The sequence below is a fragment of the Cimex lectularius genome, unplaced genomic scaffold (genome assembly GCF_000648675.2).
Source record: "Cimex lectularius strain Harlan isolate CLEC.00 unplaced genomic scaffold, Clec_2.1 scaffold17, whole genome shotgun sequence".
NCBI classification, from domain to species: Eukaryota; Metazoa; Arthropoda; class Insecta; order Hemiptera; family Cimicidae; genus Cimex; species Cimex lectularius.
Genome location: NW_019392640.1, coordinates 319,476 through 339,424, shown reverse-complemented (window position 1 = coordinate 339,424; position 19,949 = coordinate 319,476). Strand labels below are relative to the sequence as shown.

The 19,949-nt window shown below is 35.2% G+C and overlaps 1 protein-coding gene across 2 annotated transcripts in view; it reads left to right on the top strand.

Moving 5' to 3' along the window:
• Window positions 1–6,176: 6,176 nt before the first annotated feature.
• The window catches only part of LOC106661545 (sodium-dependent dopamine transporter), a 63,000-nt gene continuing 49,227 nt past the window's right edge, over window positions 6,177–19,949 (top strand). Inside the window, exons 1-2 of one of the 2 annotated variants that reach the window (XM_014385025.2) lie at window positions 6,177–6,315; window positions 6,888–7,106. The gene's annotated coding sequence lies outside the window, so the exon portion shown is untranslated. Of the gene's footprint in view, window positions 6,316–6,872; window positions 7,107–19,949 lie in introns of those variants that run through there. The other variant, XM_014385028.2, reaches the window with a different exon arrangement.

Sequence of the window (19,949 nt, the reverse complement as noted above, 5' to 3'; positions counted from 1 at the left end):
TTAATTAAATTAACCGATATATTCTTGCTAGTTGGATAAAACAAAATAGAAAATTCAAATAAAAAACAAATAGATGTTAATCCTTATTTTTAACAACAGATTTACCTAAGAATAGTAAACATGAAGATTACTCATTTTGTAAACTAACACGTCTTTTCTGCATTTTAATTCAATTGTACTCTTTAACCATGGAAAGACATCATCTTGAATGAGAAGTACAAGTTGTTAGAAGGAATCATTGAGGTCACCGGCAAGTGGATACCTCGGAGGTAGTTGATGTTTCTCAGAGTATGGTCCAAGTAAAGTGCCAATAGGAGGCCTGATAGTGGATAACAGTGCATTATGACACAAAGGAAGGACAGAAATATTGTCATTGCTGGAAGGACCTTTCCATAGTGCACGACAGATCGTAAATGAAGCACATACAAGTTCGTTATCATTTGTGGGAAGTTGTCCTCACATCGTAGGCCCCTTTGAGATAACCTGCAGCAACAGGAGATTACGGTGCAGTGAGCGCCCAGAAGAGAACACTAATTGGAATGCTGTTATGTTTACTGATGGGTTTCTGCCTGTATAGTGATAGCAGGCTCCGAAGTGTCTACAAAGAAGGGGATGCGTACAATGACCAAGTTCCCTTCAGTGGAGTGAGGAGGAGGCGATGTAATGGTCTGGGCTGGGATTTACACTGGAGGACGAACTGGATTCCATATTGTTGAAGGCAACCTCACCGCAGTCCGTTATGTTCAAGAAATTACCAAGGGATACATCCATCAAACCAGGGATCCCATTGGCAAGGATTATTGATTTCTGGATGACAGTGCTGGACCTCATAGAGGCAGAGTTGTCCATCAATGTTTAGAAAACCTGGGAATTTCCCATCTGCCCCATCACCTAAATCCCATTGAGCACATGTGGGATGTGATGTGTTACAGAGGAAGCTTTTCGATCACCTTCCACAGCCAGCTGACCAGCAACAACTGAGTGCAGGGTTGCAAAAAATATGAAATGAAATTCCTTATGAAATTAGTGACAACCTAGTATGCCTAACAATACTCAGAGGTTTTAGCCAATAGAGGACATTATGCCAGTATTAGTTGCTTTAAAAAGAAATTATTGTGTCCAATAAAAAAAATTATGGAATTAAAATCTTTTATTTTGTTTTCAAAATCCCTCAATTAAATTTCAATCAGCAAAAAACATTATTTCTAATCAATTTAAATGCAATTTACAATAAAAATAATATAATAATACTAGGGAAATTAAATACTATATATTTTTATTACACTTAAGATTTACAAACCAACTAATTTTAAGGAAAAAACACAAACTTATATTTATTTCCTTGTTTATAAAAACACTGTTCAATTATAGTTCCTTTTTAAGTTCTTATAATAGAAATGTAATACTATTTGGCATTGATACTCTTGACTGGTTCAGACAGCACAACTCCAACAGTTGAATCTAACAAAAATTACAAACCTAGCAGTATTAATTGTATTAGTTATTTTTTGCATCTATTCTATTTATTTTGTAATAACATGTACAGAGTTACAGTAAAATAAATTATCAGGGTAAGTGAAAATGCACACATTACTTTTTTCACAAGTTATATTTATATCAGACTTAAAATTTACAAACCAACTAATTTTATGGAATAAACCCTTACTTATATTTATTTATTTTCTTGTTTATAAACACTGTAAATATATGCCATTTACAATAGAAACGCAACAATACTTGGCACTGATATTCTCCTTTGGCTCGTTAAGACGCCACAACTCTGGCAGTCGAATCTAACAAAAATTACAACCCTAGCATTCTTAATTATATTTATTTTTCGCATCTATTCTATTTATTTTTTATTTGCATGTACAGTACAGTAAAATAACTTATCGTGATAACAGAAAATATGCATTCTGCTTTAATCACAATTATATTTAAATTACATTTAAAATGTACAAACTAACATTGAGGTATTTGATCTTTTAATTTTGACATGTCAATTAACCAAACCAACTAATATAATATAACTGCATAATAAAATATAATATAACTATTGTGTAACAATGTTGAGTTTTAATGTAGATATGATTCTTGGATGTGAAACGTTCAAACCATATTACCTATATCAAATCGCGTATTATCTCTATTATGACTGGTATATGTATAAAAAAAAAGTAATAAAGCCTGTTTATATGAACAAGGAAATAAACAGACCCAATCAATGTTGTTGGACTTTTAATTTTTATCGGCATTTTATTGCAGTGACGGAAACAGCCAAATGAAACTATCAGCGCTCAATATTGTTGCATTTTTATAATAATACAGTACACTCTCAGTAATCCAAACAAATCATTGCAGGGGGTATTTGGAGTATAGAGTGCCTTAAAAAATACATACATTTGTACAAGGACAACACGTTTTTAATAGTGCATACACAAAATGGTAAACCGATTGGAATAAATATATTCTATCATTTTTTAAATCTTTTTCTTTAAATAATTTATTTACCATTTTCTTTGATGCTTCTTCCTTTTTTTCACTCATTTTTTTAAGCACTAGGTATATTATACTTAAGTCAAAAAAATGTAGACTTTTTAGTACTGAAAGTAATTGAGGGATTCACTGAAATTTTCAAAAATTTATGTAGTGTAAGCTGGTCTTTAGACTCGGCTTCACACTCACATTCTCACTTTCTCTTTCTCTCTCTCTCTCTCTCTCTCTCTCTCTCTCTCTCTCTCTCTCTCTCTCATCCGTCCATCGATCCCTCTATTTATCTCGNACTATTTGTTTTTCTGACCACAACCCTATTCCACGTGGCTATTATAGTAATTAAATTTTCTCCGTACAATTGAAAATTACCGGTTTTGTAATTTTGCCGTACAGTGGTGGTAAAGACTTGAAATTGCCTATACATTTTCCTCATTCCAAATTCATTCTTTGTCTCTCTCGCTTTCTCATCCGTCCATCGATCCCTCTATTTATCTCGGCCTAAGAGACATTTGCTCCCTCCTTTCTCTTTCAAACACACACACACACACACACACACACACACACACACACACACACACACACACACACACACACACAATCGTTAAATGTCAGGTCCCTGAGACCAATTTTGCGAACTTTTATAGATAAAACATTCAATTCAATACTCTCTCTCCTTCAGCTTCTCAGTCACTCTCTCTTTTTCTCACTCAGTCTCTCAGTCACTTACTCTCTCTCTCTCTCTCTCTCTCTCTCTCAGTCTCTCAGTGACTATCTCTTTCTCTCTCAGCCACTCTCTCTCTCGCTTTTTCTCTCTCATTCAGTCTCTTAATCTTTCAGTCACTTACTCTCTCACTCAGTCTCTCTCTTTCATTCCGTCTCTCAGTTACTATATCTTTCTCTCTCAGCCACTCTCTCTCTCGTTTTCTCTCTCATTCAGCCTCTCAATAATTCAATCACTTACTCTCTCACTCAGTCTTTCAGTCACTATCTCTTTCTCTCTCAGCCACTCTCTCTCGTTTTCTCTCTCATTCAGTCTATCAATCATTCTTTCTTTCTTTCTCAGCCACCCTCTCTCTTTTTCTCTCTCATTCAGCCTCTCAATCATTCAGTCACTTACTCTCTCTCTCACATTCAGTCTTTCAGTCACTATCTCTTTCTCTCTCAGTCTCACACTCTCTTTCTCTCTCGCTCAGTCTCTTTCTCTCACTCAGTCTCTCTCAGTCACTCACTTTCTCTCTAAGACAAAATTGTGGCAATTAATTTACAGTTATGTACAAATTTAATTTATTTATGAACAGTTATTATTTTCTATTTTCATACGTATGTCGATTATAAGTGTCTCAATAAAAATATGTTTGAATATATTCATTGGGCTGTTTTTAGGACAACATATTAGAAGAAAAAGTCAACATTTTTATTAAATGCACGTGTTGCATTACGGATAATGTAAAAGAATAAAGCACATCATGAAATTCAAAGCAAAACGTTATGGGCTTGAAAAATATTAAATTAATGTTAAACGGGTAAAATCGGAAAGATGTGTAGGTGGGCCGAAATTAAAGCAAGTGGCAACACCACTGAAAACTGGCGCAAGTGGGATAGTTGGTAATAATGTTAAAATTATCCCTCAGACTGTGCATAACCGTTTCTCACTCGCCAAGGGCGATATTATTCGAAAACTTGTAATTCGCCCGAAACAGGACGTTTAAATCCACAACAGGGTTGGAATTATGGACGGCTAACGTTTTCCCGATCCGGGTCGATACTCAGGATATTGGGAAGAATTATGGAATAATCGCGCTATTGAAATATTTGTAAGTTTTCACAGTTCAGCTACCTTTTTTGAAAGCTATGAATCTTTTATTTTGTTGATTTGTGCCTACGTGTGTATTTTGTTCTCTCGTTAGCGGATATGGCTAAACGGATAATATTGACACAATTTTGAATCAAACATGTCAATCTTATTTAATAAACTCCTGACGTGTAGCATCTGTATCGATCCAAATTTCAAAGAAAATCAATACACTTTTAACAATCTATTTTTTTCCAAATTCAATTGTTTTATTATCTAATAGAAATGACGTCCCTTGTGAACGCTTTCGACTTTTTTTAAGTTTGACAAGAGTTTATGCCCAAAAGCGAAGGACTTTGCATTAGTCCTAATCCCGAACCGACAACTGGAGGAGTGTTCTTGCAAATAGCCGAATGAAGCAAACTAGCATATAAAGTTTAATGAAAGTACAAACACTCACGTATCAATCACATTCGAAACAAAACCCCTCATACAATATTCCTCAATAGTCCCATACCAAAAAGACTGCGGACCTCAGGTTCCATTTAGACTCAAATCTAACGTAGAACCAACACACACGACTAAAACGATAGGAATTACGTATCGTACTACACTCTACAGACTATTGTCACGTAAATCTAACATTTACGCAAAACAAACTGACATCTACAAGAAAATGCTAAAACAAATCCGGATTTACAGACTAGAACTGCGGGACACCGCTAAACCTTCCAAAGAATACAGTCCTTCCAATCCAAAGTCTTCAAATCATAATCAATCCTCCTTACTACGTCGCCAACAACACCCTTCATGATGACATCAAGACCCTCTCGTGCAAAAAATAATCCACGAAACATTTTCCACTTACCACACAATAAACTCTCCTCTCGCACTCATGTGTCTTCGGCAGCCATCACTGTAAAGTAAAGGTCCGGGGTTCGAATCCAGCGGCCTGGGATTCGAACCTGAAAAACAAATGGGCTTTTTGTCAAAAACACCGGCACTCCGAATGTTCATATAGCCCCGCAATTGAAATACCCTCCTAATTAAAATAAAAATCTTCTCTCACGCCTACCGAGTTTCCCAATGTTAATTTCTCTCACGACACCATGATCCATTTAATTTGTAACTGCCATTCATTACATAATGTAAATAAATTATTCAATTCACTAATTTCTTGGTCCGCTTGACCAATTAATAACTTATAATTAATTAATGTTTTCAGTTGAGATCAAAAAGTCAATGGCAGTAGCGGGATTGGAACACACGATCTTCGGCTTGATATGCCGCTGTTCTACCACTTGAGCTATCGTGACCTCGATCCACTCGGACACTAACTTCCCATCTCAAGGAGGGAAAATTCAAAAGGTGTGGTTGAGGTGGGAAGTTAGTGTCCGAGTGGATCGAAGTCACGATAGCTCAAGTGGTAGAACAGCGGCGTATCAAGCTGAATCGTGGGTTCGAATCCCGCTCGTGCCATTGACTTTTTTATCTCAACTGAAAACCTTAATTAATTGTAATGTAAATAAGGTTACAGAATGTAATAGTATGTAATATATATGTTTTTTTAAAGACAACAGAAGGAAAGAAATTTTCGAAACTACAAACCCCACGTGAGAACCTCAGGTCAAATAAATTCCTACTTCTACCTCTAGCTCATAAAAAAGTCAAAAGATTGTTAGAAACTGAAAAAAAACCTGTTGCCTTTTTGTTTCCCAAGTGTTAAACTTGAAGTTTCGCGTAAGGCAGCTTTGTACCGTCTTCTAGTTTCCGCAAAAATCGATATACCGAAAACGGTAGAACACGCTTCCAAGGCACTGGGCAGTACCAATCAGCTCTGACGAATACACTAGAGATTAGATAAAATCAAAAGTGTTATCGGTCAGTTGGTTCACTTGTATAGTAATGTTCTGTTATTTTTCTATTCATATTTATACACGTTATGAAAAATAATACTTAAAAGTATGTCATTTATTATTTTTTAACGGTTCTTTCTGCACTATTTGATCAATACATGTTCAATAAATGAGGTAAAGTATTCCTTTCTATAAGTTTTATATTAATTCAGTTTTAAAAAAAATAATTAAAACTTTGTCAAAAACGAAATGAATTCACTAATTTTCGTGGTCCGTTTGACCAATTAATATCTTTCAATTAATTAAGGTTTTTAGTTGAGATAAAAAAGTGTCACGAGCGGGATTTGGGATTGAAAAATGGCAAAAAAAAGGGAAATTCAAAAGGTGGGGTTGAGATGGGAAGTTAGTGTCCGAGTGGATCGAAGTCACGATAGCTCAAGTGGCAGAGTAGCGGCGTATCTAGCCGAAGGTCGTGGGTTCGAATCCCGCTCGTGACACTGTCTTTTTTATCTCAACTAAAAACCTTAATTAATTGAAAGATAAAAAAATTATAACATACTACAAAAAGCTATCCACATGCCTAAAATCCCAGCTAGCACCACCGGTTTCTATAGTATGGAAGAACACGAGATACAGCAGGCAGACATCCTCTGAAAATGTCTAAAGGGCGACCAACCAACTATCAGACGACAAGTTGAAGTGATAAAACAAATAAAATCTAGTTAAAGTTTATGCCTTCGTTTCAGGGAATTTTTGCTTGGAAGTGCGTTTAAGAGTGTCGACTCCAATTCAAAATTAGGTCGGATTGTCTTAAGGACGCTGGTCGACGGGTCTCCAAGGACCGAAGGGCGGTAAGAGCGAGGGCATGCGCTCCATGAGCCACCCCCGGTTCCGGCAAGTCTCACGCCCTGTGGGCTACCCTCAGAAGAGCTTCACCCCTCCGGAATGAGCCACCCAGTCAACAGGTAACGCTCAACTTATTCAACCCTTCATTCAATAAAAGACGTAGAGTTTTATAATTTTTTTTTAACTGGTCAAATTCAAACGTGCGTTTTTTTTAAAATATCAAATGTAATATTTTTTCGCCCTTTTGCACGTTTTTGATGAATAATTTCATTTCCCGGGCATAATTTAAATTTGAAATTTTGTTATTTCACATTAAGGTCTTGTTTAAAAAAATTCCATCCCTCTTATAAATCTCAAAGGTGAAATCACAATTAAAAAATTTAGAGAACAGAAACTAAAAAAAAAAGTTCGATGAAATTGTAAAAATTTGCAAAGTAGCATCTGTCAAGTATTGTATCCCCTTTCCGTTTTGGACAAGAGGCCTGGAAAATTTCCTTTAATCCCCTTTTTAATTGAAACAATAGCACTCTAACGATCCCATAATTCTGGCCTTCTTGTCCCTACTTTTGTAAAAGTTTGTTTGCTTTTACCAAAATCCAAACGGACGATTAACAGCTTAAATAAACTATCAAAGGCCGAATATCAGAAACAGAACCAAATAATAAAATTCACACTTTCGATTTTGCTCCATGGTAAAAACTCGTGGCCATAAATCTAGATTGTACACTTCACGGGCTAAAATACCGTTCTGTTATTAAAATAAATGTTCAGGCTAACCAATATATAACACGTGGGCCTTGTTTAGTCTGTTAAATTTTTTATTGTAAATACCAATAAATCTTTGACATGCATATTTTTTAATACCTTTTTTTTCCCAAAGTTTTCTATGTTTAAACATTAAACAATCGCTTTTAAACAAAACCTAATGGTTAACTTGATGAATATTTTAATTGTAGTAATAATTTATCCAGAAGTATAAGAACTAAGACAACTATTTAATTATTGATATGGATTTGCTAAAAGCTCTTAAAATAGTCTAAAGATCGGTCGTTCTTATACTTTTAGTATTTTAAGCATGGGGTTATCGTTTTGTAAATAATCAGATGATTCAAAGAGCTTTGTAATTCTCACATATTTTAAATTAGTTTCACTATTTTAAATGATTCTGAAGACACTAAGTTTATTTTCTTGTATGTCAATCAAATTTTAACAGTGTTGAAGAAGTAAAAATTCAGAACAAGACGGGTTTCTTTAAATTCTATAAAAAGATCTTATCAAAAAATCTAACAAAAAGAAGAAATCTGATAAATTAAAGGGTTCAAATAAAGATTTCTTGATAAATAGGAGAGTATTGCACATGTTTGAGAAAAGGGGCCATTCTGACTAACAGGCACTAAAGGGTTGACACACGATAATTCTTTCGGGCTAAAACTCTTTTATGCTGACCTGCACAAGTTTTTTTTAAAACTTTCTATTGCATGATAACAAATTTTGTTTCATATATTTACACGACTAAATGTGAATATATTAAATTCTGAACGGCCAAATTATGGTATTTAAAGAACTATTTACAATGAAAAGTAAAAATTTGAATAACTTTTCCACAAACATTCTTTCAATAATATTTTCACAATAGATTTAAAATAATTATTAGTTGATAATTATTTATTAAGAACGATTTGAACGAATTGATAAAAACGCAGAGCCCATCGGTTGCATTGTAGTTCTATTTGGAAATAAGGTGAACAGGCGAAACTTCAGCACAGCCTAACAACTTCTGTTCCGTTATAAAATATTTACAGTTGATTTAAAATAACTAAATTAAAATAAAACTAATTTGTGGAGAGTTAGATTACCTCATAATGATAATATATAGAAATGTGTGTGTGTGTGTGTGTGTGTGTGAGACATAGAGATAGATGGACTGACATAGAGAGGGAAAGTTAGATAGAGATAAATAAATGGATATAATAAAAAAAGATAGATAAATGGAAAAATAAATCGTGGTAGAGATAAATAAAAAACAAACACACAAACTGCGAGATTGATTATGTGTTAATGAGATATGAAATAGTAAGAAGGAAGGTAGTTTGAAAATAAGAAGGAGGTTGGGGTGGAATGAAATAGAGAAAGATATNAGAGAGAGTGATGGAACGAGAGAATAAGAGAACATAAAAGAGAGGAAAATAGAAAGTGAACGAATGAGAGAGAGAGAGAGAGAGAGAGAGAGAGAGAGAGAGAGAGAGAGAGAGAAGAATAATTGGGGAGAAGGTGAAACAAAAATACAGAGAGATTGTTAAGTTTCTGGTGTCATTTTTTAGAATGGAAAGAACTTTTAAAAATTGTGGAAACTAGGCCATTTTATTTGAAAAAAAAGGCGATCTCTAGTTCGTTTTAAGCATCAACCCATTAAAATTCGAATAGCACTAGAAAATTCTACATTAAAAATTACTAAATCCATTACAGTTCGTGGTCCGATCGACCAATTAACATTTTTCAATTAATTAATATTGATGAAAGGTATTGGTTGAGATAAAAAAATTCAGCGACACGAGCGGGATTCGAACCGACGACCTTCGGCTAAATACGCCGCTACTCTACCACTTGAGCTATCGTGACTTCGATCCGCTCGGGCACTAACTTCCCATCTCAACCTCACCTCTCGAATTTTCCTTCCTTTTTGCAATTTTTCAAATTGTTTCTGATAATCCTTCTGCCTGGTATCACTGTTTTTTTTCCGTATCAGATGCATTTCTCATTAGCCGTATTCAGTGGATGTCTGTCTGTTGTATCCCGCGATCGTTCCTGTTTTATGTACTTGGAGTCATGTGTCATGGCTTGCGGGGAGTTGAACTTCATTCGAGGGCACTCCCAAACATTGATGATTGGAAATGATAAAACTCATTTTTACTTACATCTTCATTTTTTCATCTAGTCTGAAGGATCGATATTGCATATCTCCGTGTTTTTTTTTTAATTTTACATTCCCAATGGCGAGAGTATCTACCAGGGGAACATCCATGGCCCCTTCTTATTCTTAATATACGCTGCCTACTGTTCTGATTACTGATTTATTCAAGCTCAGATCTGCACACGCGTGTACAGGGTAGAACCTATCACCTATTTATAATAAATTACCGGCAGGCCCCCAACCCGGGGTTGGTGGAGTCAGACCTCGGTCTTATCCAACTAGGCGAGTTGGGCTCCCGGGAATATTAACTAACAGCTAATTCATTTCAGTCAGGGATCCAGGTACTCTCATATCGGGTGGCATGCTCTCTACATGAAGCCAAGGAATTGCACCCTTCAACTAGGTGCATGCATCGAGCAACTTTTCTCTACATGCCGGATACATACGCGGGCTTTGGCTTGTTTTTTAATGAATTTTTAGCTTCAGAGGACCAGATCGCGGTGATCGTGGTGGTTAAATTCGGAGCTTGGGTTGTCTAGGCATTGACCATTTCATCCGCCTTCAGACCTATGGGCCCGAGTAGCCGTGGTCACTTTGGCAATTCATGTCGAGAGACGTGGTTGTAGAAGTCCTTCAACCTGATGATGAGCTAAAAGGCTCGAAATCCGGATCGTTGCAAAACAACTTACTGTGAGTAGGAACTATCCTTTTAAAAAGTATTAAACAAATCAGTGTCATGAGCGGGATTCGAACCCATGACGTTCGGCTAAATACGCCGCTGCTCTACTACTTGAGCTATCGTGAGCTCGATCCACTCGGACACTAACTTCCCATCTCAACCCCACCTTTTAAATTTTCCCTCCTTTTTGCCATTTTTCAAATTGTTTCTGATAATCCTTCTGCCTAGTATCACTGTTTTTTTCCCTATCAGATGCATTTCTCATAAGCCGTATTCAGTGGATGTCTGTCTGTTGTATCCCGCGATCGTTCCTGTTTTATGTACTTGGAGTCATGTACAGAGTAGATCGATCCCCCCTGGTTTGGTCAGAAACGTTAAGGATACGTGTTATCTCTTGCATTGGTCCGTCACACTAACCACCGAACATGGCAACATGAAATACAAAAATAATAAGACGATTAGCTTAAAACTTTTTAAACTACGTTTTAGTCTTTATAAAATGATTAATAAAAAATTTGATATTGTTAATATTGTAATGTTAAAATGGGGAATTTAAATATGAGTTACTTGCAGCGTTGTACCATTTCTTCTTTTTTAAATAATTTTATTATTTTTTTGTTTAGGTTTTTAACAAAAACAGCATAACAGCTGCGTAGTCAGGATAAAATCGTACTGTAAAGTATAATCATATTCGATATATGAGAAGAGTTTTATCCAAGAGAAAATTCATTTACAACTTTGCCTCTTTCTTCCGGCTTTCCGCTAAATATATTATAAATCCACTTAGTGGAAGGTATTGAATCATAATTCGTTGTCATTGGACATCAACAGTAAAAAAGCTTTCCTGGCTCGTACCATCAGTCTCGTAAATCCGCCCTCGTATCGTCAATAAGCGATATTCCCTTCTCGGCGCTTTCTGCTTTCCCTATAAACAACAAAGCTCAAAACCGTGCTTTCTTATCGGGGAAAAAATATCGTACAATTAGAATCCAATAGAACGACTTTTAGAGGGAAAAAAAGAGACTATTTTTATCATTTAAAAGTTAGTTTCCTTAAAAATTAAACAAGGAATCTGTTCAACATTTCGCCACAAATAACATAAACTAGTAATTAAAATTAAGGTTCATTGGAAGGGATAATGTAATTAATGTTATTACACTATTAAAACCCATCATACTCCGGAAAACAAATGAGGTGTACCGAGGTTTTACGCTCTGCTTGCCTGGCTCACGGTCAGCCTCCTCTTCGAATTAACAATGAGCTGCCATAAAAATGAACAAACAAAAGTCCCTTGTATTGCTTTAAAAAAATTATTTTATTTAATGAATAAAAACCTATTTAAATTGAGATGTGACGGTTTAATTGAGCTAAATTAATGCACAGGGATAAAGCATATCTGATTTTTTTTAAAATAACATTAAAATAAACAATGAATATTTTTTCTGGACTTTTCTATGGTGATGAATGAATAAAGCTTATCTCAATATTTAGTAAAACAGGTCAGATTTTCTAATATTTTCATAAACTCGCATAATAGGAATTATGAATGATGAAAGTTGCGAATGTGTGTGTGGGAGGGGGGTCTTCATTCAAAAACTTTCCACCCAGGACATCGCAACAAAAACGGCTTCGCGCTTCAACTTGGGTGCTACGCGTATAGCAGACAGGAAAGTGATTATTTGTTTCAACTTTCGGACACGGTTATCAATGTGTGTGCATTACTCGCTTAGTAAAATATTTGGGATTTGATAAGAACCCTTTCTTATTCTGTATTATCTGAATTTTCCGTGGTAGAAAATTATATTTTGGACTATTTTCATCCCAGGCACTTAAGAAATATGTATTGACCCGTGTTTACGCAAATAAAAAGTTATTGTAAGTCTAAAATATAACCTAATATTTTTTATTTGTAAAGAAGTAAGTGGGAACCTATGTAGATAAAAAGATAGATCTATCTATTTATCGTATCTTCTCACTCACTTTAGATAGACATAGAGAGAGAGAGAGAGAGAGAGAGAGAGAGAGAGAGAGAGAGAGAGAGAGAGAATGAGAGAAATAAAAAGAGACACGGAAAGAGAAAGAGAGAAAAAATATAGAAAGAAGAAAGAGATAGAGAGGAACAGAAATAATAAATGAGGAAGATTGAGAGAGAGAGAGAGAGAGAGTGTGTGTGTGTGTGTGTGTGTGATGAAGGTAAGATAAAATGAGATAATGGATCGATCAGACTGTAGATAGATAAAGTTGAGAGAGAGAGAAAGACAGAAAAAGAGAGAGGGAGCGAGAGAGTAAAGAGAACGAATAAGAAAAAGGGGTCTGTGTGTAAGAGGGTGTAAAAAGGTAGAAAGAGAAAACTAAATTAATTTGACGAAATATCATTTTCGTGTATCCATTCTTTACTACCTATTTTTTTTAAACAAAGAATTCGACTTTTTGACTTAAAGAACAAGATTATGACCTACTGAAGAATTTTAGCTTTCTTTATAGCTAATGTTGTTAATTAATAATGTAATCAGTATATTTTTTCTTGGGTGGTCTAAGAATTAATTAGACGTTATGAAAATGGCAAGAATCGGCGGACCCGAGTTTGAACAAACATAACTTCATTCCGAACATATATATTTTTTGGCACTATTCAATCACATTAATTAAGAATTATTTGAACACGAGTTAACGGACGTAACGCCTTTATGTCACCAAACTGGCGTCCATTGGAGAATTTAATTGTGCCAAAACATGAGAACATATCAGGATTGGTCTTTGGAAGATACAATGTGACAAAGAAAGTTGTTAAGCGATGAGTTTTATTGTGATAGAAATTTTTTTATCACCATTAATAAAATCGTAACCTGGCTGGAGGGCTGTTTTCTTTCAATAATAGCTTCTTTTACTGCACGGTATTTTTACAACCGAGATTTGTCGGTGTACTTTAACTTCTTCCCTCGCCTTCAGGGGTTGTTTTGTTTTTACACCCGCCCAAACTACAATTAAAGAAAAAATATTCTAATTTTAATTTGCGCATAACCCATTATAAACCGAACGACTCGTCCACTCGCCTTTTGACACCGTCAACTCGAAAATGGCGACGATCCGACGGGTAATTATGCGTTTAACTGAAGTGGCCCCATATTGATTAGAGTTGGAGGAACAAGTCGAGAGGAGGTTTGACACGTATTATATTGTCACTGGGGGAGCTCTCTTTATCCTCTGCAAATGACTGCTAGTGGTTGGAGAGGTGGTGTAAATGATGGCCAAATGACACGAGGCTGACATGGGCAGGTACTCCTGTCACAAGAGAGGCCCCGCGACCGACTTCCACCCACGCCTCCGTCTCTCAAAACAGCACACCTACACTCAAACGTGCCGGCCTTCTTTAATTTGTCAAAGAGAGGGGAAACAAACAGAATTATTTTATTGTCTGAAAAATTCTTGCAGATAAATCTATCCATTTTTAACTAAATGGAAAACCTTAAGTAACGATTGCAAAATAAGATGGAATTAACCGACATTTTTCTAGAAACCTAGTTAAAAAGCATTAAAAAATACGATGCTTTTGATGATTACTTGTCTACATCAGTTTTATGTACGACCAAATATGAATCACCTGTATTGGTGCGTGATAATCACTATTATTATTATTATTATTTTTGACCAGCTCACTATTTTACTGAACTCTAAAGTCTCATTATTCCGACATTGTTATTTTTTTTTTTTTTTTACAAGGGTTCGCAACAGCAGAGGTCATATAAACCTTCAGGGTGCCGGTGTTTTTGAAAAAAGCCCATTTGTAGGTATGTCGGGTTCAAATGCAGGGCTGCTGGATTCGAACCCGGGACCTTCACCTTAAAGTAATGAACGCCGTGTCAACGCCTAAACCGTTGCGGCCACCGACGCCCCCAATCACTTATACAGGAAGAAGATTTATTTCTTTTGTGAGTCGTTGTAAAAGGACCACACCTCTCATTCGAATTAAGGCGATAAAGGTGTAAATCGCGATATATACGATATTTTGTATGAATCAAGAAAGTTAAAGAGTAAGTAAGAGTAAAGAGAGAAAAAAGATGATGGTGTAAGAAAAATTATAAAGAGAGAAAACATAGAAATATACAAAAAGCGAGAGTTTGAGAGCGTGTGAACGGATTCAGAAACAAAAAGAAAAATTGAATAGATAAGTAGATAGACAAGTAGAATGAGAGAGAGAGAGAGAGAGAAAAAAAAAAGAAAGAAGAAAAGAAAATTTTTATTATGTTCTGGGAACAAGTTCCCTTAAGGACAACAAAAACAAACAATACAAATATAAAAACATAGCTCTCTTAGCGGAAGAACGCTAATTCAAAATGAGTAGGTTTTTTCTTTTTGTAAAATTCACTAGCCCAACAATTACATTTGTTTTACTTAATGGTATGTGTTAATGATATCGTTCCACAAGACCCCATTTGTATTAGCAGCTTTTGTAACTGCTTAAACACTTATTCTTCTATTTACATATAAATTTAAATATTACAGAAAATATCACATATCACAGGAAATATCACATATCATAGACAGTTTCACGAATCACCCCAAGACGTCTTGCAATGTTCTTGGTCTTAGACGGGAGGCCACCCTGCTGCCTAGGTTGAAGTGGACTGCTCTCTGAACCTGGGGAAGCTTTGTGTGAAACGTCTTAAACCTCGTCCTGATGTGTTCCTCGATGCTATCCAGTTGAAACTCGCGGTGAAGCTGGGCATTCCGGACAAATCACTCTGCATCCGTAGCGAATAGTACTTTGTTTTGCAGGATTTGGATTTTTTTTAGTTTTGAATTGGAAGCCGCTCCCCAGAGCTCGCAACCGTAGAGCACCAAAGGTCTTATTAGGGACTTGTAGAACAGGAGTCCCACTTCTGGCTTTAGTTTGGACTTTCGGTTTATCATGCAGTAGAGCATGCCCAATCGAGTGGACCCCTCCGATAGCTATAGTAAAAATTCCATGTGAGTTTCCATCTAAGTAAACGCTCAAGTACTTGTCGCAGGTGGGTTCCATCGAATACTCGTTCCTTCTATGGATAGTACAGGGGGCATGTTGGGTCTTCTTAGCGTGAAAACCTTTGCCTCACATTTGGAGGGATTGATGACCAGCTTCCACGCTGTGCAGAAAGAAGTTATTGTTTCTAACGCTGCTTGAACACAGTTCTGCGCCTCATCAATATCTATATTTGTTGCATATAGTACTGAGTTATCCGCGAATGTTGCAACATTGACATTTTCTGGGGTGGGGAAATCGTGCATGAAGATATTGAATGGTATCGGTGATAGAACAGACCCTTGAGGCGTACCAGATAATATAGGCTTGTTGGCAGATACGTTGTTGTTGACCCTTACTCTGAACTCCCTTTTTGTTAGAAAGCAACTTAGAGCCTCGTATAAGTACACGGGCAGGCCTAGGGACTTCAGCTTAAACCGTAGACCGTCATGCCAGAAACTGTCGAAAGCACGTAGGTAAAAGGGATAAAAATTAAAATTAAAATTGAGTAACATAACATGAAATAAATCAATTTTTAACGGAGTATCCAATTGCAATTAAGCATTAACATATACACATACGAGCTATTTAAACAGATATTAAATAACTATCGTACAATAATAAAATAATATAAAATACGACCAAGAGTCGAAATTATTGTAAAGTTTGTTGAAAAATTTATTTTGAAAAAATATATATAAAATAAATAAATGTTCACAACTACAATTGGGCATTAATTATTCCAGTCATTTAAACAAATATTAAACAACTATTTAACAATAATCCAAAATACGACCTAGAGACAAAAGAATGATAAAATGCGTAAAAATTCCTATAAAATGAGTTGTCGGGATGTATAGGGCCGTATTTGAAATTTTGAAGTTGGACTGAGCTTGAGGTACCAGTATAATTTTCTTCAAAAAAGGTAAAAACGTGAAACTAGACTAAAACATATTAAACACGTATTTTTTATTTTTTTGATAGAATCATTGGTTCAACAGAAATTCATCCGGGCCATCTAAAAAGGACACCCTGAAGATAGATAGGGGAAGAGAAAAATATATAGAGAAAGATACTATACATTAATAGATGGATAAAACTAGAGAAAAAGAGAGATATAGAAATAAATAGTAAAGAAAGATAGATAAAGAAAGAGGGAGGTGTAGAAATAGGTACTATAGATAGATACATAGAAATAGGTGCTGTAGATAGATACATAGAGAAAGAGTGTGCAAAAGAGATAAAGTGAAGAGTGAGCGAGGGAGAGAAAAAAGGAAGAAATAAATAGAGTGACAAAAAAGAAAGATAGATAGAACGAGAGGGAGAGAAAGAGAGAGAGACAACCAAAACAAAGAAACAACCAAACAAAAAGCGAGTCTGAGATATAAAATAGTAAAAAGAGGGGGCGAAGGATTTATCTAAGTCTATTATCTATCTAATTTTCCAATTTCCTATCTTTCTTCCACACAAATATTTTTTCTAATACTAAAAAACACATACGGCATTATCAACAGTATATTCAAAATACACAGGTTCTTGTTTTTCGTTGAATAAAATTAAAATAGTTTTCAAAGACGGTCTTTGATTGGGTAAATAAAAAAAATAATAAAAATAAAAAACAATTTCAAGAGATACGAGCTGTTCCACAATCTCGTTGTATAACGTTTGATTAAAGCCGGCTGTAGCTTTCCTAAGCTCTCATTGTCCTCCCGAGGAAATTCTTCACTAAACTTGGCCCGACATATCTCTAGAACTACCTTCGTGGCTGGCGTTGTTTCTTCCTGGTATTCAAAAAACGGCGTTTCGCGAAAAGAAAATCGCCATCCGTAATAGTTGAAACAGAGGAAAATGTTTTAGTAGCAATATTAGCACTTTCCCAGGTAAAGGGACTTTTTCTACAAAAGTGTTGTTTCTACAACGGAGAAAAGTACGTCCTCCTACGTTCGTGCAATTGCCGATATTCTTGGAGGATTAAAAAAAATCATTTATCATTGGGCATAGACGACATCGTAGCTTTTATGTAAAGATGAGTGGAAAATAACCATATTTTCTATTTATTCAATCTGACCTACACAAACATTCTGTCATCATATTGTTTTAAAATTTTTGTTTGTTTCAGTTTACAGAACATTTCATGCTATATTGACACAGCGATTGCCAAAGAACCAACCATTTTTGACCTTTATTTCTACCAGTCTTTGCAAGTGTCGTAAAAGTACTACTTTTCCATGAAAATGCCAAGTTAATCATCTCGGTGTCAAAAGTCCCGCATGGAATTGTCAAGACAATTGTTATGTGTTGACAAACTCAACACATAACAGCTACTGTTTTCACTGATGACGTAGTAAAGTCATAGGACATGTTCTGTTCCAATCTCATAGTATAATTCCAATTTTAGAGTAACCATCTCTTGGAATACGTAAACAGTAAATTCCATCAATCTCAACTATGCCAAAAATGTTTATGTATTGCCATACATACGTTAATACCAATATGAATGTAAATCCGATCTATTTCGACGTGCTAGTATCATATCGTACAATTGTTTAATAAAACAGATTTTTACTGTTTCACTGTTTATTAATTCAAAATGTCGTGCATGGAAAAATTCGTCATTAGTTTCTAAATAAAGATTTATTTATTTTTTTAACTTTTGTCTATTTTTCAATTAAATAATCAGATCACAAATTGCGATGAATGTTATTTTTTGTTAGTAGTAAATAAATGTTTCATTTTATATCTCAGCGATTATAATGTTACGTCAAACACACACAAAAAAGAAGATTTTCCAAACAGAATATTTTGTTATCGTTATTGTTATAAAATATGTAATATTATCTAATATTGCATCATTCTGAAGTGTGTAACTTTTGATTAAACAATTAAATTTATATGCACATTGTTTTTTTAAAATAAAATAATCAATTTTTGTTGTGAACTAGAAAAACTAACATTTATAAACGAAAGATTTCTTTTTCCAAAAGGTCATTTTTTGAAATTTAAATTTTTCGGACTGTAAATGGTCGCTTTGTTTTTAACAATTAGTTATAACTAATTAATTCGTATAAAACTATGGAGAATCGATTATTGCAGGAAGATTTGATTGCTAGCGTAAATGCACGGACAAAATTGAACAACTCGCACTTCAAATTGTTTAAAAATATATACGAACTGATTACTAAAAAAAATATTTTATATACAAAACACTGTACACCATTGCGTACACGGTTTGTATGGTTCGTTCTCTTTATAAGGGATTGAAAAGGAATGAGACCCCGAGTGAAAAGGCTGTTGAAATAAAAATAAAACGCCATGAATTTTTCCTGGAGTCCTGCACGGCGATGCACTCCAGGATGTACTTGAGACGTAAAACCCATGGTATTGAAGCTGGAAAAGATGCCAGCTAACTTTGATCTGAAAAGATGCGGAGGGGAGAATCTGCATTTTTGGAAAAGAATAAATATACATTAATGAATAGCGGGGGAGAAGAGAAATGCCCTTCCTTTTTAATTATTCATTCAGTCCGCTCTTTTTTGGCAAAGAACCCCCCCCCGTTTTGGTTTCTCTGTCAATGAAGATAGAAGCGTGCATCGGGGGGTGGTTAAGTGAAAGAAACGGCTTATAATTTGACAAAGGTTCAATGAACCAAGAAGAAAACAAGAAACGAACCAATTTGAACCGGACTATTTTCCCATTATTATTATAACTGAAATAGTAGAAAGCAGCGATTGCAAATTATTTTGGCAATTTTCCTCGAGAGTTTTAAGTGAAACAAAGTTTTTAAAGTGTTTTTAAACTGTCCATGAAATATTTAGGCTGTGCACTTAATTTGTGAGAGTGAGTGGTTTTGAGAGAGAGAGTGACAGAGAGAGAGAGAGAGAGAGAGAGAGAGAGAGAGAGAGGGAGATGGAGAAAGGGAAATAGATAAAAAGATAGATTGATACGGAAAGATACCCAGATAGATAGATAGAGGAGAGAGAGAAAAGACGGAGAGAGAGACAAATACAGAAAGAAAGAAAGGTAGATTGCTAAGGAAAGATACAGAGATATACAGGTAAATATTAGCGAGAGAGAATAGAGAGACAGAGTCACATACACACACATATAAAGAGATAGAAAGGTAGATTGGCCGCGAGAGATACATACATAGATCGATAAAAAGATAGATGGATAGATAGAGAGAGAGAAAGAGAAAGTGATATAAAGCTTTCATAAAGAAAGACTGAGAGAGAGGGAGTGAGAGAAGAAGGACAAACACAAATAGATAGAAAGATAGATTGATAGGGAAAGATAGATAGATAGAGATAGATAGATAGAAAGATAAAAAGATAGTTTTATATATATATATTTCCTAAGCTCTCATTGTCCTCCCG